General features: G+C 35.0%; 1 protein-coding gene across 4 annotated transcripts in view; it reads right to left on the bottom strand.

The window, feature by feature from the left end:
- Positions 1–23,388, bottom strand: part of LOC145293525 (uncharacterized) — a 62,515-nt gene that overhangs the window by 27,244 nt on the left and 11,883 nt on the right. Inside the window, exon 1 of one of the 4 annotated variants that reach the window (XM_080140033.1) lies at positions 686–794. The exons of the other annotated variants lie outside the window; for them this stretch is intronic. The gene's annotated coding sequence lies outside the window, so the exon portion shown is untranslated. Of the gene's footprint in view, positions 1–685; positions 795–23,388 lie in introns of those variants that run through there. 4 annotated transcript variants of the gene reach the window in all.

Raw genomic sequence — 23,388 nt, forward strand, 5'->3', positions numbered from 1 at the left:
CGTAAAAGTCATTATAGGTTAGCCATATCGAGGAGATCTTATTTGGGCTATGAATATTATGTGATTTTGAATATTTGGTCAGGGTTTACATCTAGGGAAAAGTATCCTTATGCCAGGTTATCCTGACAAACCTTTCTACAGTGAGACCTTAGACACTCGAGGATAGTGTCTAGTAGGCATTCAAGTTCTCTCCAGTAAGCGTTCAAGTTCTCTCAAGTATGCAGTGTAATAGTGAAGTGAAACCTGGCCAAAGAAGGATGAGGACATGTATTGCATAAATAGAAATGATATAAAAATGACACAATGGATGTGCAATGTGAATCTTAAAGACAGGCTTGGATCTGATGACCTCAGAGGAAGATTAAACCTGAACAGTATAGAGAAATGTGTGCAGAACAAGAGACTTTGGTATGGCCACATTAAAAGAATATATGGGGGTTCTTGAGCCATCAGATGTAGAGCGAGCAATTAAGATAGCAGGTTAAGTTTATAGGGAAAGGTCAAGGAAAACACTGGAGGATAAATTTGAGAGAAGGTGGGCGGGGGGGGGGGATAATTAAAGACTTGGGCAGAGATAGGTTAGTTTGGAAGTCACTTTCTATCAGCCGCTCAAACACAAGCTAGCTTGTAACATGGACGGTAAGCCGATGATGATGATGATGATGATGATGTGCGTCTTACTTACTATTTGCTGAGCATAGTGAATCACTTTTCAAGCTTTTGTAAAGAAACAAATTGTCACATCATTAGTGAGTTTGACATTTGAACAATTTCTTATTGCCAAACAACCAACAATACTGATAAAAAAAAAATAAAAATAATGATATCCAATCATCAAGTGTCCCCGCCAACGCGACCAGCGATTGACGCATGCGCTCTAGGCAATCTTTTTTTTTTTTTTTTTTTCTGTCCTTGGATTGTGTTGAGGAAAGAAGATTTCACCTTTCACTGCTCTCCCCGCCCCCATCCCCCTCCTCCTCCTTGTGTTGTTCAGTGAAGGGAAGGGGTCTATTTAAATCAAAGCATCCTTTGGAGTCATACCTCCCCACACACACATACCTATCACGATCACCACCACTACACCCCCCCCGCTTCATTAGAATTTCATTTTCATGTTTTAATCGTCCCCCCCCCAAAAAAAAAATAATATTAACATTACAGAGTATTCAGAGATGAAGAATAAAACATGGAAGAAAGGGGGGGGGGATAAGAAAGAAAAGATAAAGAAAAAACAACAAACAAAAAAATAACTCGTTGATGATTTTTCTAATGTGTAAGTATTAATCCACATTTGAAATGTATTACTTTACACTTTTTTCTGACTCCACCCGGGGATGGAGGTGGGGTTATAGATAACGCTGCTGATGTAGTAATAAGGTGATTAAAATACATTATTTGTGCTTAATCAAGCCGACCTCCATCCTCACCCCCGGGCACTGAGAATCTGGTCGCTTTTAGGTATGTAAACAGGTGAGCTAAACATATAAGAATATACAAACATGATAATTATGATAACCAATTTTCTTTGGCTGCTTAACTAAAATCTTAACTTCGTCTTAACGGAAGTTGTTCCAGACAAAGCATGAAGCCACTTAATCTAAGAAGCTAATCATAAAAATAAAAAGGAAGCGGACGGTTGAATCATTTCAAGACAAGCCAGGCCTGAAAGAGGCCTCACCACCAGCGTTCAATGCCATGGACTCCAAACAGACTAGCCAAAAAGTAAGCTTTTTAAGAGCCAATAATAGGGAAGAAAGAGTTTACAAAGCTGGCTAACAAAAATGTTGACTTTGTTTTCAAACATCTGACAAGCATTTTTTACTATCTCAATGTCTGCAAGGACCTGTGGTGTAACGGATAAAGTACTACATAAAATTCAGTTCTAAGAGAAACTCTTCCGGGGGTTGAAGGTTCAATCCTTAGTTTTTTTTTGTTTTTTTTTTTACAAAGGCATCACCACATTATCAAGGCCCAGAGGCCACTCAAGGATAAGGGTTAAAGAGTGTACAGTAGAAGTTGGTCAATATAGTAATCATTAGTAATGAAAATTTGGTAAATTTAATAACTTATATGGAACGGCTCATCAAGAACTTATTTACCTTAGACTTGAACACAACCATATTGTAGTCAGCCGGAAAGCAGGAAAACGGAAGACAATTCCACAGGCGTGCAGTTCTAAGAAAGAAGCTTTGTTCATGGAATCTATGTTTAGGTTTAGGCACAGATAAAGAGTGGGGGAAATTATTGATAGTGTTTACAGCTAGACGAGTGTTTCTTGTGAAAGTTTGACGAGGGGGGACCATAGATTGAAGCTCAGTTGAACACTTTCCATGAAAATAACGATACATCAAAGACAAACTCGCAACATCTCTTCTGTGAGATAGAGGTTGTAAGGAGGAGAAAAGGACATCTCCTACGAGGCTACGAAGTCTATTTTGAACTCTATCAAGGCAGGACAAGTCCTTTCTAGCAGCTCCTGCCCAGATGTGGCAACAGTATTCCATCCTTGGACGTACCTGGCTCTTATATAGATAGAGAATAGCATCAGCAGTGAGATATCTACTGGATCGATAGAAAGATCCCACCATTTTTCCAGCGGCCTTGGCAACAGATTTGATATACGTGTTCCATTTAAGATCAGGAGTAATGGTCAAGCCCAGAAGCTTGTCAAAACTTGAGGCCTCCTGAAGACGAGAGCCATTCATTTCAATTGATGACAAATGTGGATTAAAATGTTGATGATGTAAAGAGAGAAGCTTGGTTTTAGATGCATTAAAAGTAACCAGCCACTCCTTTCCCCATTGTACTACATGCTCAAGATCAGAGGAGAGAGAATTGGAGAGAACATGCTCGTTTACTGTCTTAGATGTGGTACCATAAATGGTAGTGTCGTCAGCATAAATGTCTACAAATGATGTAAGGATATGATTTGGAAGATCATTAATGTAGATCAGGAAAAGAGTTGGGCCCAGGATGGATCCCTGAGGGACACCGGCATTAATACTGTGAGCTTCTGATTTTTGCCCCTCAACTACTACTCTTATGAACCTATCAGAAAGAAATGATTTAATAATTGAGAAGACTTTTCCAGCTATACCATAGCTAGCGATCTTATGAAGTAAACCTTTATGCCATACCCTATCAAAGGCTTTAGATATGTCAAGAGCAATTGCCCTAGAAAGATTGCCACCGTCGAGAGATTTGCTAATCCTATGCGATATAACTGTAAGGACATCTGCTGTAGATCTAGCAGAATGGAAACCATATTGAGTGTCACTAAGAAGGTTATTTTTGTTGAGATGTTTGATTACTTCTGTATTTAACACAGATTCTAGCAACTTACTCATGACGCACAGGAGACTTATTGGCCTGTACTGAGAGGGGGATGAGCGATCACCTGAATTCTTAAATACAGGGCATACTGATGAGATTTTCCAGGGAGATGGGAAACTATTCTCCTTAAGACAACGTTTAAACAGTTTTGTAAGTATGGGCGCTAGTTCAGGTTGAAGTTTTTTGAGTACTATAATTGGAATACCATCAGGGCCAGTTGCTTTACTGGAATCAAGGTTTTTGATTAGCTTGGCAACATCGCGTACAGATATACGTATATCACATAGCGTGTTTTCTGATACAGGAGGAAATATTGGGGGTTGGCGGTCTTGGTCGCAAAGGGTAGAATTAGCTGCAAAGTTCTTGACAAAGAGTTTGGCTTTGTCTGATGCTGACGAGATTACCTCAGGTCCATTGATAATAGTTGGGATGGAGCACACGCTTCTGTTCAGGATTCTGTTTGCTATTTGCCAAAACTGGTGGGAACCAAGCCGCTGCTCAGCTACTTTGGACTTAACAGATTGAGCATACAACTCTCTTGCGTTCCTTATTACTTTCTTACAATGGTTGCTGGCAGTCCTGAAAACGGCTTTAGTTTCCATACATCTATTACGTTTGAAGCAGTGGAAAAAGTGATTTCTGTGCGCAATGGCAGCAGCACATTCTGGAGAGAACCATGGCTGGCTGTTAGGTTTTTGCTGAAACTTTTTAGAGGGTATGAAATGGTCAATACCTACAATTAACCATTCAGTTAGGTCTAATACTATAGAGGACACATCCTTTTTAAACATGGAATGCAGAGGTAGATCAGATATAAATGTACGGAAGCTATCCCAGTCAGCCTTAGTGTATCTATATACTGTACGATGAAGTGGTACGTCTGGGGACTTATTACATTTCATTTTTATCTTAATTGATACAACAGAGTGGTCGGAAGATCCAAGAGGCGACAGAACAGAAACTGAACATAGTTCAGGGCAAGTTGTGAGAAAAAGGTCTAGTAGGCTCGCATACTGGCCGTCATTATCGGGCACACGGGTAGGTTCTTGAACAATCTGAGTGAGGTCATAGGCAATGGAGAAATCATGACAGAACCTCCCCTCATCATCGGTCTTGTTTGAGTGGGTCAACCATTCGACGTTGTGAACATTGAAATCTCCACATACGTGAATGTTAGCTGAAGGATAAGTAGAAAGGACTTGGTCAATTTTCTCAGATATGCTTTGAAAGATAGTAACTCCGCTGTTGTGGGGGCGATAGAGAGTAAATATAAATGCAGTAGTGTGAGCTAAAGCAACCCGGAAGCACATATAGGGTAAGTTAGGATCTTCCCTGGAGATGTCCCTCCCACATGGAAAGCTATCTTTAATATAGGCACATATTCCATGCCCATGGCGATCTTGGGGGTCAGATTTAGAAGTTAAGTTAGAGTATCCTGTAATTGCAAACTCATCTAGGGAAATAGCCTGTCCAATGCCAGTTTCACTTAAAAATAAAAGGTCTGGTTTAGTCTCCTGTAATTGTAATTAGTGTGTGCGATATGAAGAATGCAATTGCAGATTACTTAAAGCTTGTACCTGGTCATGGTTGACGAAATGAGAGCATGCTACCAAATAAAGTGTTCCATTCAAAATTTCGCGCAGATTCCCGAGCTTGGCAATGTACACCTGAAAAAGGTCACGGATTGCATCAGCTGAAACATTGTGAAAATAACACCCAGGATAAGAACAGCAGTTTGAATAATCCAAACACAAAACATCTCAATGTAACGTGAACAAATATCTCACTGCCCAACTCCTTCTGGTCTCTATCATAGTAGTCCCTTATTCAGTGGCAATATGCCTGGTTTGGAAGGAAAAGTAGTTTTAAAAAATAATCTGCTTCAAACAGTAGCAAGATTAGACATGAAGGCAGTTTAACGTGATGGCGGGGGTGGGGGTCCAGCTCCCACAAAGTAGTACTCTAAAAAATACAAAAATAGAACCACTTTAGGTTACTGACAAAGGAGAAATTGATATCTGGGAGAGTGTAGCCAGACCATACCACCTCCAAAAAATAAGGGTCAGATGGTTTGAACATATCCTAGGTTGTCAGAATGATGCCAAGACAAATTTCTTCAACCAGAAGTGATGTGAAATTTTATTCGCTCCAGAGAGATAGGTATTTATTTATTCTATCAGGACTCTTATCTATATATCCATTCGCTACCCGAACACCCATCATCATATAATAATTAATCCTTATGCATCCATTCTGTTATAAACACAAAATATTTCACCAGTATTTTGTTTTTATTAATAGTAAAAACTACATCATTATATTGCTAATAACATGGTACATCAATAAGGAATGAAAATTGGCTAGCCAGAATGAAAGTTTGACTTTGAAAATCCAACAAAATAATTTTACATGTTAGATTATAATCTTATCCAATAATATGGTACAACAATAAAAAATGAAAAAATGATTAGTCAGAAGCAAAGTTCGTTTTGTCAACATAAATGCCATTTGGGTCTAACCTTGAAAATCCAACAAGATAACTTTATATGATAGATTTTAGAAACCGTAAGCAAAGCAATCTTTATACCATTTATTTTTATGGCCATATTTAGATTAAGCGTTAAGTGTTTCATTATGACCTACAATTTACCCGATTTCCATTGAAGAAAGGTAAGGCAAGAAACCAGTTTAAATGTGCGTGTGTGGGGGGGGGGGTACAGCATCTCCAGAAGGGAACTTTGAAAGGGTACAAAAATAGTGGCATCTCAAGTGAGACCTTTCCTCCTAAAGAGGCAGATAAAAAAAAAGAGAAGAAATTTTAGTTCTTTTCCACTGCAAGAACTTAGACATCAGGTTAGAAAAGTGGGATTGAAAAGTCAGCCCTTCACCGCCCGCAGAGGGGCACTCTGACCTTCAAAAAGTGTCTGGTCAGCTCCGTCAGCATTTCCTCAGTAATGACGCCTTAGTCGATTACCAATAAACTAACCCCTTCTCAAAGAGACCAGTCATAGACATCAGCATTTCTTTCCTCTCAAAGAGGTGGTTGAGTCACATGACGGCCAATTAGCATATTGATTTCCACCGAAATCTTGAAGGATTATTTCCAGACTCTTAGAGACTTACACAGCAGTTACAGGGAGCTTCCAGGCGCCAACGAAGAACAGCGTCCTCTCTCCCACCTCGACAGTCGAGCCAGACTGCTTTCACTTGAAGGCATATAGCTCTAAGAAAATACTTGTAACATTCAAACTTTCTTAGTTATAATTGCTTGCTTCACTGTGACACCATTATAACTTTCGGTAACCTACACCAAACGGTGTAGGTCACTCAAATAAATATATCACTTTTTATAAAGGTATTTAGGTAACTTATAGAAGGTAATACAATTCAGAGATGTAACGGTTAGCAAAAAACTGAAGCAAATTAAGACATAATGGTGAAATGAGATAAAATACTTTCTTGAAGTTATATATTTGGATTTTACCGTCACTGGGGTATTTATCTTCCACCAGACTATCCATTCATGTGTAATCACTTTTTTCTTCACCATATTCCCTCTGCTTCACTTTTTTTGTTATCAAGTAAGATCTTTGACTTACTTGTTGTTTCATCAAATACTTTTGCATGCAAAATCCGATCCCGCATTTTGCTAATCTTACCCTCTGATGAGAAGGAAAGTATTTCTTCGAAACTCCACGGATTAAGGACTATCCACTTATCTAGTGTTTCCTTTTCAGATTAAATATGTTTTTAATTCATTTCAAAGTGTTTAACATGTTTTATCAACTGTTTGCTCGTATATATATATATATATATATATATATATATATATATATATATATATATATATATATATAAGGGTTGCTATTGACTTTGCCTCCCCACGAGGGCAGAGTTAGACACCAAAGTGTTCCAAAAGTAAAGCCTTCTTTTTTTTCTTAACGCAAAAATTGAAGAGCTACGAAAACAGGAGTGGTACTACTAAAACGAACGATATTTTGTGCTCCAAAATTTATTTTTCTACATAGCTACCACCAATCTCAATGCACTTTTTCCAGGAATTCAACGATGTATCTATCTCTGCTTCTGACACATGTCCATGATAGCGGTTGCTTTCTTAGAGTCTCACACCGTCAATATATGCAACAGAGAGATGAAACTTTCAGGTCATGAATGCATAAGTTCAGTCATTATAACAATACAATTTGCAATTCCCCCTGATATATTCGAGTGGAATAAAAAAAAAATAGGAGGCATTACTTTTGGGACGTCCCTTGTAGTTCTCACTCAACTGTTTTTCTTTCTTTTTCTTTTTCTTTAACCGGTCTAAATTTAAATCTTAACCTCTTTTCTCTAAATTTTTTTCCTTCCTCTTTTTTTCCCCCTTCTTCCTTATCTTTTTTTTTTCTTTTCTTTTTTATGTCTCTCTTTGCACGTCTTCTTCATTGTAAATTATTACATTCTATGGTGTGTCATACTTTTATACTTTGTTCGCTAATATTCCCTGATGCGCTTTCCGCCTATAAACTATTTTTCTGCCCTGCGATTTTAATGCCGTTTTTCTTTAAATAAGTCTCTTTGCCCACTAAGATATTTTATATTTTTATATTAATTTCATATTTCAATACATTATGAGCTTAATACATAACATCAAACGACCCATTTTTTTTTTTTTTTAATCAACAAAATCTTTTGGAGTCATGTTTTTGCTGAATCTGATATATTCAGTTTTTTTGCTGTTTATATATCGTCTTATACATGCTTGCGCACATTGACATTCCGACATACGTGCATATCCAAGTTTAACAGGCTAATTGCCAACATGCAGGATTCTTCTAAGAATTTATCAACTCCGGACTTTTGTCTCATTAGACACTGGAGTATTTTTAAATTCGCAAAATGCTATTTCACAGACTTACTTTGAAAATCCTATAAATTTTTAACATTTTTTTTCTGTTTTCTTATATATCTCTAACTACTTATTATATATATATATATATATATATTTTTTTTTTTACAAAGGAATCCCCACTTATCAAGGCCAAGAGGCCACTCGAGGGCAGAGGTTAAAGAGTGTACAGTGGTCAAAAGTAAAATTATCATAGTAATCGTTAAAAGTGTGAATTTGGTAAATTGGATTACTTAAGGGGAACGACTCACCAAGAACTTGCTTATATTAGACTTGAAGACAGTCATATTGTAGTCAGCTGGAAAGCAGGTAAACTGAAGAGAGTTCCACAGGTGTGCAATTCTAAGAAAGAAGCTTTGTTCATGGAATCTATGTTTAGGTTTAGGCACAGTTAAAGAGTGGGGGAAGTTATTGATAGTGTTTACAGCCAAACGAGTGTTTCTCGTGAATGTTTGGCGAGGGATTATATGTATTTTCGTTTTCCTTTCTTTATTCTTTTCCCCTTACCATTTTTACAACTTCCCCTAATTATTCCTCATTCCTCGATTTGCTTCTTTAATGTTTAATTCCTACTGATATATACTTATAGATTTTTAATCTCATTTCTAAGCAAATGTGCTTAATCTGGTTTTAAATTGTCGCGTTTTTCTCCTCTTCTGATAAAAAGCATTTAGCTTCGAAATATCATGACCTAAAGAGGTTCTTTTTCTCTTTTTCCTTTTGATCTGATAATATAAAGTTTTATTTTACTTTTAATTCTCATATTTTATTAATTTTATATATATATATATATATATATATATACGAGGGGTGTATGAAAAGTTTTCAGTATCGTGTAGAAAAAGCGTTGTTGCATAATCAAACCCATGATTTTTTTGTATGTACCGACCTTTGTATGCATTCTTGTCATTTTTTGAAATTCTATCATGTTTCTTAGTATTTTTTCCAGATTTTTGAATAAGTGCGAGTCAAGAATTTAGTGAAAAATGGAGAAAACAGAAAATCGTGCAGTCATCAAATACCTGCATTTCAAAGGCATGGCTGCCTCAGAAATTCATGAACACATGGTGAGAACATTAGCAGATAGTGCCCCATCATATGCGACAGTGACACGTTGGATCAGAAAATTCAAGCATGGCAGACACAGCATTGAAGATGACCTAAAGACAGGAAGACCTCCAATTTCAACAACCAAGGATAACCTTGACCTTGCTTTGCAGATGGTCATGGAAGATCGTAGAATATCATGCAAGTGATGATGATGTTATAGCTGCAGTCGAGTTTCTTGAGTCCCAAACAAAGGCATTGTTCTACACCAGGATAAAAGGGCTTCAGTACCGTTGGAGCAAGTGTTCAGCCATTGAGGGGGACTATGTTGAAAAATAAATTTTCCAAACTCTCACATTCTTTTTAGTTTTTCTGATGCTTAAACACCCCTCGTATATATCTATATATATAAAAATGTAATTTTGGTTCATTAAAAGCGAATAAAACCATATTTCTACGTTACCAATTTAATTGAAATTTTCAGAAATTCTATTTTTAAAGTCAAGGAATGTTTTTATATTATTAAAATAATTTAACATTGCGAATTATAAAAATATTAAATTAAATAAAAAATATTTTTCGTAACTGCGAGATTATCGCCATTTTATTTCCGGTAGAAATTAGCCTTTCACTTATTGAGATAAGTATTATTTGTATTAATTTTTATGATACTCATGCAGAGAGTGATCCGTGCTGAAATAATGTTATTATTTAAAAAGTCATTCTTAACATGGGAAGGGGAGGATGTTTTGTACCTATTCTGTACTTTAACCTTACAATTGAATAAAAAAAAAACATATCGTAAAGCGTTAATTAAACGTGGAAATATGACTTAAAAAAATAGCGCGGATCGCTCTCTGCATTAGCACCATTTTTATTTATTGCGGACTATTATTCTCATCTTTATTAGTTGTTTCACAACTTTTCGGCCAACTATTCCTCTGGCCTTCATGAAAAGAAGTAAGTCCTTTTATAAATGTTCAGTAACTTTTTCCTTTTATTATTCTTAAAGAGTAAAACTTTTCTTATTCATGAAAAGAGTTAAGCCTACGTAAATAAATAAATGTTTGTACACGTGACAAATTATCAATAAATGGTTTAGTTACTTTTTTTTTAAATTTATTCATGAAAAGAGTTAACATAAATAATGTTTGTAAAAGTGCGAAAGGCGACGTTGTACAACCATCACTCCCATGCTTAATTTCTATAATCATTATTTCGACATTTGAAAGTGGTGCTTACTTTTTAGTTACAACGTTCTGATAAATCAGTCACCCATTTTGTAAGCAATAAAAACGCGGTATATCAAAACCATAGAAAGTAAAAATAATATGTGCCTCTACTGCATTTGTAAGTCAGAAATATATTTGTTTCTCAAAGAAAAAAAAATACATTGAACATGACTTTTTTTATTGTTTTTATGAAAATAAAGTTTCGAGTTTAAAATTTTTTTTTTTTTAACTTATTTAGTTAAAAGTCAGTTTGTGGGTCTTTTTTTTTTTAAATTGTTTTTATGAAAGGTGAGTTTTTTTGTTTTTTTTCAAAATTTTTGTTTTGTTTTTTTTATTTTTTTTAAGTATTATAAATTTCACTAACATGCTGGAGAAATGTTTAATAATTTGGTATTTTTTTAGATTAGGTCTACCTCCACAATTTTCCTTACAATGACGACATTTATAGGTTTCCGAGTATGCTGAACACACAAATCGCATTGAAATTTTGCGGAAATAAATAGTTGTATTATGCATTGTATTCTTCGGCGGCCATCTTTTTACGTGCACACGAGCCATAAACAAATACACGCACGTAAAAAAGATGGCCTCAAAAGATTACAATGCATAATACAACTTTTTATATCTTGATAACTTCTTATTTCTGCAAAATTTCAATGCAATTTTCGTATTCAGCATAGTCGAAAACCATTTCAAGTTGTCATTTAAAAGAAAATTGAGGAGATGGACCTAATCTAAAAATTTACCAATAATTTTTCATCCCGTACGCCTCCCGATACATTGCTTCGTCAACATGCGACCATTTTATATCTCCCGAAGACACTTATTATTTAGAAAAAAAAAAAAAAAAAATGAGTGACCGATTTACCAGAACGTGGTAACTAAAAAGTGAGTACCCCTTTCAAATGTTGAAATGATTTTTTTTTTTTCAATTTTTTTTCATAATCTGGTTAGTGTTCAATCAATAATAATCCAGTGAAAAAATTTCAAAATCCTATCAGTATAGAAACTCCACCACGTAAGTAAATAAAAAAAAATGTTACGTGCGCATGCGTTAGCCTTGACTACGGGGGTACTAAGAGAAGGACCATTAAATAATTCTGCTGGTCGCCATGGAACTCAACGCCCAAGGAGTACCAAAATAGTTTTCATGATCTAAAGAAATTTTTTTTCGAAAACTGGGTGATCACTTTTCCATGTAAATTTAACTTAAAATGAGCACCCACTTTCTGGCCACCTGAGGAAGGGGCATTTATTTTCGTGTTTATTGGCTTACAGGTTTTTTGACAAGGCAGTTTGGTACGCGAATGCATATTTAACAGTTTTCGTTTATGCTCACGCATAGCATAAACAAAGGCTACGTCTGTGAAATGGAAAATAGTCCCAGAATTCAGGGGTTAATACCATGCAAAAGAAATCAAACAAAAAACTTTTTAGCCAAGAAACACACAGAGAAAAGAAAAAAAATTTTTTTTTCTATCGAATTCATTTGCTGTTTTTATTGAAAACTATTTTCCCCCGGATTTTTGATATAATTTTCCATTAAGGGCCGTGTGTCTCACGTTCGTAAATAACAAAATTTTTTTTCTAGATTTTGGTGTGCTAAAAACGAATCTGCAAACCGTTTCCGTCGCAAAAAAATAGTTTTTATGATATGAAGAAATTACTTTTTCGAAAAAGTGGCGATCACTTTTCCATGTAAATTTAACTTAAAATGAGCACCCACTTTCTAGCCACCTGAGAGAGGGGGGATTTTTTCCCATGTTTATTGGCTTCATCCACTGATCGTTGGTCAAGTCCAAACCATGAATGATTGACAGAAACTCCCGAGGATCCAGATCAAATTCTGCAAGAGTACAATTTTTTTTCATTTTCGCCTTCTTTTTCACTTTTTGCAGTGGATTGCTGTACTAATATAAGAAACATGCATTTTCTCTTTTTATTAAATTTTTCCATTACACCAAATTGAGCCACTGCAACGCGTGGCAGGGTACAGCTAGTATATATATATATATATATATATATATATATATATATATATATATATAATTAGGTTATTAAATAGTATAAATAGTATATCTTTAACAAAGCAAAACTTATCAAGGAAGAAAAAGCTCAACACTGTTAAAAGGAGCAATTACATATATTAAATAAAAGATTAGGAATAATTATATATATATATATATATATATATATATATATATATATATCATTAATAAAAGGTAAATCTATATAGCTCGTTCCACTGTTGTATTTCTTAATTTGCTTTAGTTTTTGTACAGCTTTCGTTTATGCTCACGCATAGCGTAAATGAAAGCTACGGCTGTGAAATGGAAAATAGTCCCAGAGTTCAGGGGTTATTACCATGCAAAAGAAATCAAACAAAAAACTTTTTAGCCAAGAAACACAGAAAAATGCCCCTGTCTCAGGTGGCCAGAAAGTGGGTGCTCATTCTAAGTTAAATTTACATTGAAAAGTGATCACCCACTTTTCGAAAAAGTAATTTCATGAATATCATGAAAACTTTCTTTTTGATACGGAAACGGTTTGCATATTCGTTCTTAGCACACCAAAATCTACAATAAAATATTTTGTTATATATGAACGTGAAACGGGCCTTAAAGTAAAATAATACCGGATTTTTTGGAGCAGATTTGCCGTTTAGTTGTACAAATATCCTCAAACCAGGTAATCACTAAAAGGGACTTTTAAAAGTCGTCACCTGTATCGAGCAAAAGTTTAAAACCACCGATTATATGCCAGCCTACGTCATGGTAACATATATTGAGTGAGTTCCTAACAGTATTTTGTATAGTTTTCTAGTTTAAACTCATTTTCCCAAAATTTCATCAAACTTAATGTGTTCGATACAGTCTGCCGCCATTTGTATTTTTCAGATATACCGATAAACATTGAATGCTTTTGAACCGATTATACATTACATAAAAACTCTAAAATCTTATCCAGTTAGGTAGAACATTTACTTTTCTTGCCTTTGATAACATTTATTTATATATTTATTTTTTGACAACTTCTTTGTATCTGTGTTTAGTAATACAAACCCTTTTCATTTAATGTAACGTTTAGTCGGCTCGAAAAACAGTGTTTATCGGGGTATTTGAAAGCTACAAATGGTGGTGGACACTGTTGATTACTTTAAGTTAGAGAAAGTGAGTTAAAACTAAAAAAATTATACAGAATACTGTCAGAAACCCACCGATTATGCCAGCCTATGTCATGGTAACATATATTCGGTGAGTTTCAGATACTGTTTTGTATAGTTTTTAGTTTTCAACTTACTTTCCCAAACTTAACGTATTCAACAGAGTCTGCGACCATTTCTGTTTTTTGAGCCGATTAAACATTTTACATTACATAAGAACACTAAACAATTATCCAATTAGGTAGAAACGTAACTTACCTTTGCTTTCATTTATTTGTTTTTGGACAACTTTTTCGAATCTGTGTATAGCAACCCCCCTCCCCCCACCATCAACCAAATATTAATTACTAACTCACATTTTTGTAAAACAACAACAAAAAAAAACATTTAGCGTTTCAACATTTTTGCTACGTTCGGCTTCATCCACTGATCGTTGGTCAAGTCCAAACCATGAATGATTGACAGAAACTCCCGAGGATCCAGATCAAATTCTGCAAGAGTACAATTTTTTTTCATTTTCGCCTTCTTTTTCACTTTTTGCAGTGGATTGCTGTACTAATATAAGAAACATGCATTTTCTCTTTTTATTAAATTTTTCCATTACACCAAATTGAGCCACTGCAACGCGTGGCAGGGTACAGCTAGTATATATATATATATATATATATATATATATATATATATATATATATATAATTAGGTTATTAAATAGTATAAATAGTATATCTTTAACAAAGCAAAACTTATCAAGGAAGAAAAAGCTCAACACTGTTAAAAGGAGCAATTACATATATTAAATAAAAGATTAGGAATAATTATATATATATATATATATATATATATATATATATATATATATCATTAATAAAAGGTAAATCTATATAGCTCGTTCCACTGTTGTATTTCTTAATTTGCTTTAGTTTTTGTTCATTCATAACAACTCTGTCTTGTATTGCCTTCTATAAATTACATTTACATACACTAAAGACAATGCTCCAAGAAAACTACATTAACTTCTTATATTATTTTTATTTACAGAAGAGCGTTTTCCTTCCATTTGACGATCTTTTTGTCACAAAATACAGTTTATATTAAGACCAAGCCTTTATAAGTATACCTTCAAGGACCGAGTCTGAGCAATCTGATAGCTCAGGACAGATCCTAATGCCTACGTGATCATCGCCTGGTATAACAATGATTTGGGACCAGATACCAATCTAACTGCCATGAAAAAGATGTCTGAGTTCTTTGAATTTCAGTGTATTTCGATAATAAGCCAGTGTTATGGAACATTTTGAAAGAGTACAAAAATAGCAAAAACGAACCAGTTGACATTTTCCAGAAGAGACGCCTCAGGCGACTGGCCATATAATCTCAAAGGAGGCGCTTATGTACAAGAGGATGCGCCTCCTAGGACTAAGCCAGATCATCTGCCATCTTGACAAAGAAGAGGCTGATGGTTCAAAACAGTCCCAAGGTTGCCAAAATTATGCTATAGAAAACCTCAGCTAAGAAGACAAATGACCAGAGACTGACTATCAAGAACTAAAAAATGTAATTAGCTCTGCCCTGACGAAATGAGTTTAAACTTATAGAACGCCATACGTTTATCATTTAAAAAGTGTATCAGGGAGAAAAAAATATGTTATGTAGTTGAGTTGAAATAAAGACCTGACCAGAGATAGGTCGGTTTCAAAGTCAATTTCTAAAAATCGCCTAACGCATACCAACATGTAAAACTAGTTTTGCTGCTGCTGATTGTTGTTGTTGTTGTTATTTCATATGAATCAGATGATTATTGTTGACATTCATTCCCCCCCTCCCCGATATCTTTCTAGTTAGAATTCTTTCTAGAAAGACATTGAGTACTTACAGGGGACACCGTATGAAGAGTACCAATATCCCTAAATGAACGTGTTTATGTGGAACGAACTGGATTCGAACTTGGAACACCCAGGTCGACAGTCTGTGTCATTAACTACTTAACTGCTGTTGCTGATAATGATGTTGTTGTTCACATTACCTTTTTGTTACCCCAAAGTTGGATTTCGTTTATGACCACAAAATTAAGATAATTAGTAAAGGGAGCAACATTTTGAAGCATTTATGTAATCGATGAAAACGATTAGAATTTGTTTTATTTTATCTGAACAACCACACACAATGTTACTGCAGTAAATGACTGACCAGTCATAATGAAGTAGAGATTGATCATAAGCAATTTTGTTTGGTCTAACATCAATAATCTGATTGACTTAATTCTATAGAGTATATAAGAAAGATATAAGATGCAGACGATAGAAAATATATATTAGAAAAGCAAAGAAAAGAAAAGAAAAAGAGAAAAAAAACGGAAAATGATAGAAGAAAAAGAAAGAGAATAAAAGAAAAGAAAGAAAGAAAAAGATAGAAGAAAAAAGAAAAATTGAAAAAGAAAAATAGAAGAAAAACAAAGAAAAATAAAAAAGAAGAAAAACGAAGATAAAAAGTAATACAACAACACCCATCTTGATCATTAAATTATGTATATTTCATTCTTTAAGTGTCTCTACAAATTATCTTTTTTACTCATAAATTTGTTATGTGAATGAAATCATGTACTTTTTAGGAATAGGTTTTGTTTAACTCCCTTCCACAACAGAAAGATGCGACACAAGGTCGGGAAAGCAGGATTTAAAAAGCCAGTGCCCTAGAGGAAGAGAACTCTGACCTGCAAAAAATACCTGGACAACCCTATCAGTATTCCTTGGTAGGGGCACGTCAGGTAATTTAGCAATAAACTAACTCCCTTGCTGTATAATTAGGATAGCACATTATACATCCAAAAATGATGACAAGACACAAATATTTAATATTAACTTACAATGCACATGTGTGCGTTTACACGTATGTCTGCCATGACAGTTCTGAAAAAGAATTTGCTAGAAGCTCGGAAATGGAATGAACCACGAGCTGGATTTACATTACATTTTTTCTTCGAATAATCCAAATACTTCATCTTGTTTCTGTGAAAATGTACAGAAATGTTGATTCCTTCAGATCATACAATCACGACCCATTCATCTTGGAGAAGGCATTCAGCAACAACAACAGCCTTAGGCATCAGTCAAAATTAGGATACAACATTATACACTCTCAAAGGGTGAGAAGGCACAACTTGGTGAGAGGAGTATACCTCTTAGAACTGCACAGGACACACACAGAACCATACACCTCAGTCAACAGAGAACAGATTAAAAATGGCCTACACTCAAGTGGCTTTAGGGTCAAAGAAAAATCCCTGAGGAATAGATATCCAAGAAAATTTCAGTGCTTACGTCATCAATTCCGAGTTTCACTGAACGATCTACACAATACGAACAAAATTGTTTTTTTATTTTAATTTTTACCCTAACCCTAACCTAACCCTAAAGTAATCATAACCTAACTTTAAATTAAGTTTTAGTTTACAAAGTCGATTTAGTTCAGTCCTGTATTGTGGGAAGTGACGGTAGTATAGTGGTTAATGACACAAACTGACAACTTAGGTGTTCCAAGTTCGAATTCAGTTCATTGCACTTAAATTATTTCCACTTAGGATGTTGGCAACCTTCACATGATCCCTCCTGTAAATACTTGATGTCTTTCTAGAAAAAATCCTGACTAGAAAAATGTTAGGGAAACCAATGCCAACAATAGAATCTTCGGATTCATCCAATATCATGATGATGATGATGATGATGATGATGATGATGATGATGATAATGAGTTCATATTGTGTTGAAGCATCCAATCTCAATTTGTCCATTTCCATTTATAGTCATGATTGCCAATTTCTGGATACCTATTCCTATAAATCACCCCGAAATGTTCAAATCTATTCTTTTAAATCTATTTCTTAGTATATAGAAAATATGGTGTATGGTATAGAAAAAAAATGGCATGGTAAAAATGCCACCAGTGAATAAATAGGGGAAAAAATGGCGCAAAACAAGATCAATTTGGTGATGGCAAATTAGAACTTTTCTGGAGGGGTGGGGCTAGGCTCCCTAACCATCTAGTTTTTAATAGGGCTAAGCATCCCCCCTACTTCCAATATTATATTTTAAAATAAATATTTTAAATCACAAATATTTAGTTTGTTGCAAATAAAATATACAGCCAATACAAAACTCCGAAAATGTGACAATGATACATGTTCATTCATATAGTTCTGAGGCATGCATGTTCAAGACTGCAGAACACAATGCAAAATGAGATTGTCAGTACACCTCTAAGCAAACACCTGTGTGATTATGCAATGGGTCTAATATGAATGTATATTGTCACGGGTTTGGTCTGTTCAGTCGCAGCACAGGACGATATTTAAGCATTGTGGTAGGGCAAGAACAATTAAATAGTTTGTAGGCAACAAATGCAACTGTCACATTCTGGAAAGTAGATAGCAGATCTAATCCAAGGAGATCATATACTCCATAGGGAATAGGGTCGTGGTAGGGAATCTGACAACATGATGCTGTAGACATTTAAGAGAATCAGAGAACACTAGGGACCTGCATTTCAAATGGGGACAAATCATTATCTTGTAAAGCCTAGTCAGCAAATGCCATTCCTGAGGAATTTGGTAGCTCAGGATATGCAACACGTAAAGCTCCCTATTAATCTTGTTGAATATATAAGATAAGTAGTCGTCAAAGCTAAGATTGTTAGATATTAGTACTCCCAGATAGTTATGGCATTTTGAGAATGGCACAAATGTGTCTTGAAACCAAATCCCACAGATAGAGACACGTAGAGGACAATAGCGCAACTGTTTTTGCTGGGTTTAACAGCATACCGCAGTCCCTTGCCCATTCAGATGCAAAAACAAGCAGCAACTGCAGGTATACCAACGCTATGTAGAGTCTGGGTATAACACAGAAATGTTTGTGTCATCAAAATAAGAGCTTATGAACACAGTCAAGTCGTTGCAGTATATATGAGATGTTGCCATCCAGCGCAACCGAGATTGAACTCACTACATGAGTTTGTAGTGTAATTCAAATCTTGTCAGTAGCTGAATATTTGATGCTTCACCAGGGCTATCAAGGGTATTTTTTTAGTGACGTCATCACTAGATGGAGTACCTACCATGGCTTAAGAGATTCCCATCTACCCCCGAGAGAAGGATAGAGTGCCAGTTTCTCAACTTGGTATTTGACCTCACGGTACATACAGCGCCTCGTCTTCTCAAATGGTCACCCATCTGGTACTCACCAAGCTTAACGTTGCTTAACTTCGGTGATCTGGCAAGAACCGGTGGGGGCAACGTGATTGTGCCATATATCCCTTCCTCATAAAATCCAATATTATATTTTAAAATAAATATTTTAAATTACGAATCCTTAGTTTGTTGCAAATCTATGGTGTTGCACTGCAAATCTATGATGTTGTAATCTATGATGCTGCCCTGTCCATTAATGTCAGCAGGTCGTTGATGAAGAGGAAAAATAACATTGATGCAATAGCACTTCCATGTGGCACTTTGGCTGAAACAGGAAGCTCATCTGATAAACAGCTAGCAGTCAAAGTTCAATGCAACTGATCAGACAGATAGTTGCAGATCCGAGAAAAGAGCCTGTCTCAGATGCTAAATGAGGGTAGTTTCTGCTGCAGGGTCAAGTGAGGAACGGTTCGAAATGCATTGGTAAGAGCCAAAAATGCCAAAATTGTGCATTTCTTAACCTCACATTCTGTAATCAAATGCTTGTAAAGATAGGCTGCTTGTTCCGCCAACCTTTCACAAGAAACACCCGTCTGGTTGAAACTACTGTCAATAATTTTCTCCACTCTTTATCTGTGCCTAAATCCAAACGTAGATTCCATGAGCAAAGCGTCTTTCTTAGAACTGCACGCCAGTGGAACTCTCTGCCGCTTGCCTGTTTCCCACCTGACTACAACTTGGATGTCTTCAAGTCCAACATAAACAAACTCCTGACAAACCGCCCCCTTAAGTAAGACACTCTATCAAAACCCCCCCAATACTAATGATTACTACAATACTATCTCATTGATTACTGTACACGCAATAACCCTTACCCCTGAGTGGCCTTCGGGCCTTGATAAGTGGTGACCCCCATGTAAAAAAAAAAAAAAAAAAAGAGTGCGATTTTAGAAAAACGAATTGAGACAAATGGATAAGCTAATTTTCTATAACATGTGAAGTAAGGCAGTTGTTCACAATGTGCTCTTTGACTTTGCCAAAACACGAGGTCAGAGAAATTGGGCTAGAGTTAGATAATTTTGATTTGTCACCTTTGCGCTTATAGACTGGAACCGTGGTGGAGATTTTCTATGAAAGAGGTATGTGATCAGAGACAAACAGCAGGTTAAAAAGATTACCCCAGAGCTTCGATAATGAGCAAGCACATGGATTGAGCAGAATATTGGGAGTATTATTTGGCGCCATACTCTTTCCAGTGTCAAGTTTGTTCAATTTCACACAAACGATACTCCAAGTATGGGCAAATGGTGATTTCATCGAGATGTAAGATACTGGTAGGTGTGAGAAATAAAAAAAAGAGCAGGCCATCTTATTCTTAACTGTATATTAATAAACAAACGGGACTTAATTTAAGAATTTAAAAGAGAAATACAAAAATCTCAGGAAACAAAGATGACATATTCCAAAAATCACATGAATTGATCAAGTAGTTTGTTTTTAACTAAGAAAATAAAAATTTACGCTTTTTAGTGATTTTAATACTGACTGTATCCATTATAAGGCCGATTTTGATCTCGATAGTTCTTGGAATTTGATACATTCATTTCGTGACATGTACATACATCATTAATCAATTTATTTTTTCTTTAACTAAGAAAATCATATTTTATGAGGAAGGGATAACATTGTGTTTTGATTCGCCATGTTTAATAAATAGAGATAACTACTGAGATTCAAATAAATCTTGTAATGACTACCATTTCCTATTAAAATCATTAAAAATCGTAAAAAAAAAAAAAAAAGAATTAAAAAAATTAGTTCCTGTAAAAAAGTAAATAAGTAAATATTTTTATTTTTAAATGCAAAAGTGACTATATTTTCAGTGATTTTACCCTAAAACCACCAACCGGGCAACGCCAGCTATGAACAAATAATACTGTTAATTTACTTGGGATTGCGTGTAAAATGTAAATTCGTTTTATCATTGTTGTTGCCATGGCAACAACACAGTTAAAGCAACCTTGTTTTGGGCCAAGATCAAAGTGTAGTATCTGTTCTTCAGATGCTACACTTCAATTTCTTGTTCTCTGTCAGTGAAGGAGAAATCCTTCACGACTGAGACAATTTTTATTTTTGTTCCTTTTCTTCAGGTTAAAAAATGACCCTGGTGTCTAACTCTGTCCCATGGGGAAGCAAAGTAAATAGGAACATGGGGGAAGTTGCATTTTCCCTAGATGTGAACACCTTGAAGATTTCGAATACAGAGGACATACCTCTCTTTTCGCCAATGTAATGGCTGATTTTACTTTGACGTGCGCGTGGCAAAAATATGCGCGTACAAAAATGGCCACCACTGATAACATATAGAATTACATGGCTTCTTACTCTTTGGAAAAACTACCTGTTTTTCATCTAATTTTAAATTTTCGCTAATACGACCCTGTGACAAGGCAGTTTGGTACGCACATTTAACAGCCTTCGTTTATGCTAGCGCGTAGCGTAAACGGAGGCTAGGCTGTGAAATGGAAAATAGTCCCCGAGTTCAGGGGGTTAATACCAAGCAAACGGTAAATTTGTGACAGAAACGGTTATCATATTCTTTTAAAGCACACTGAAATCTACAAAAAAATATTTTTGTTCTATACGAACGTGAGACGGGCCTTAAAGTAAAATAATACCGATTTTTCTTTATTTTTTTTTAATCTCCTCGTCTTTATTGAAAGATGAACAGGAAATCGAACAAAAACCAATAAACACAAAAAAAAAAAAATGCCCCCCTCTCTCGGGTGGCCAGAAAGTGGATGCTCATCTTAAGTTAAATTTACATGGAAAAGTGATCACCCACTTTTTGAAAAAGTAATTTGTTTATATAATGAAAACTATTTTTTTGCGACGGAAACGGTTTACAGATTCGTTTTTAGCACACCAAAATCTACAAAAAAAATATTTTGTTTTATACGAACGTGAGAGGGACCTTAAAGTAAAATTTTACCACTTTGGGGGGGGGGGGGCTGCTGAACGAGAATGCCCACTCACTAAAAAGGCGTGTTTTACACAATTTATTTATTTATTTATTTATTACTTTTTATCCGGCGATTATCATAAATTACAGACTTAAGTATCATAATAGCAGAAAAAAATTGAAAAAATAAATTAATTAAATGTCTTTTAAGAAGGGGGGTTCACTTTCTCATTATAACGTTCTACTTCATTGCTACCTGACTTACTGTCCATTTCTTTACCGACATGTCACGTAATCACGTTGTAACAAGAAAGTAAACCCCCTTCTTAAAAGACATTTTTTTTTTTTTTTTTTTTTTTGCTAATATGATGCTTAAGTCTATGATAATCGTCGAAAAAATCTTAATAAAAAAATATTTTTAAAAAATCACGCATTTTAAGGGGTGGGGTTCGGCTGAGCATGAGCACTGACTGAGCAGTTGTTCTACTCCATGAATTTTCGTAATTTTTGGATAAAGTACTATTTTCGACATCACAATTAAGTAAGTATTTTTATTTCGGTTTAGAACAACATATTTTAAAAAAAAAATCGACCTGTAGACCATTTGTTTTCACCGCCTTTTTCTTGTATATAACTATACGGCACAATCGCTTGTGTTTTGTTTTGTTTACGAGTTTTGTTTATGAATGAATAGCGCGGTGAACGCAGAGTGATGAAAAAGATGTGTTATTAAATGTCAAAGATTTTTTTAAATATTTTAATCGTGAATTTTGTTTAAGCCTTACAAATATTGTTTTTGTTTTGTTTTGTTTTTTTTTTAATACAAAAACGTAAATATTATTTATTAAATAAATAAAAAAAATAAATCATCGTAATTTCCGGATTTAAAACATTCGGTTGCACTTTAACGCTTGTCGCTTGTGTACGCTTTCAGCGTCCGAAATCCTCTTTTTCCAAAAAGAAACGCCAGTTTATAAGAGGATTATGCGATTTGTCATTTAAAAATTACATTGCAATAAAGATATTTTGAACAGAATAAAATTATTCATAAAGATTTCATTTGGGTTGTTTTGCATTATTCGGACTGCTATTCCCATCCCAGTTGTTAAAAACAGCGTTCGGCCAATGTAAACTTCTAGTCGAACTCAGGGATCTGGACGGCGACGCCATGGAATTTCGTACTGGTCGGAGATTACATCGACTGAAACGTTGTAAAAATGACAACCAAAACGAAAATAGTAGTCCGAATAATGTAATAAATCCTTACTTAACCATCTTTTTGTCGCTCGATCATAATAGTTCGTCTTAATAATATTATGCCTGTATTTGGCTTTATAAATTAATTTCCGTGAAGGTTGATGGTGGCCAATGGTCGGGGTAACGTTCCTGAGTCAGAGATGGCTCCGTGCCTGGGTTTAGATCCCTCTATTAGTGCCAATCGTGACTTCCTGATGATTGTGAAAGCATGAAACACTACTGACTATTAGCGGCTATATATATATATATATATATATATATATATATATATATATATATATATATATATATATATATATATAT

This window comes from Euprymna scolopes, chromosome 2, assembly GCF_053919585.1.
Source record: "Euprymna scolopes isolate OS-2025 chromosome 2, ASM5391958v1, whole genome shotgun sequence".
NCBI lineage: Eukaryota > Metazoa > Mollusca > Cephalopoda > Sepiida > Sepiolidae > Euprymna > Euprymna scolopes.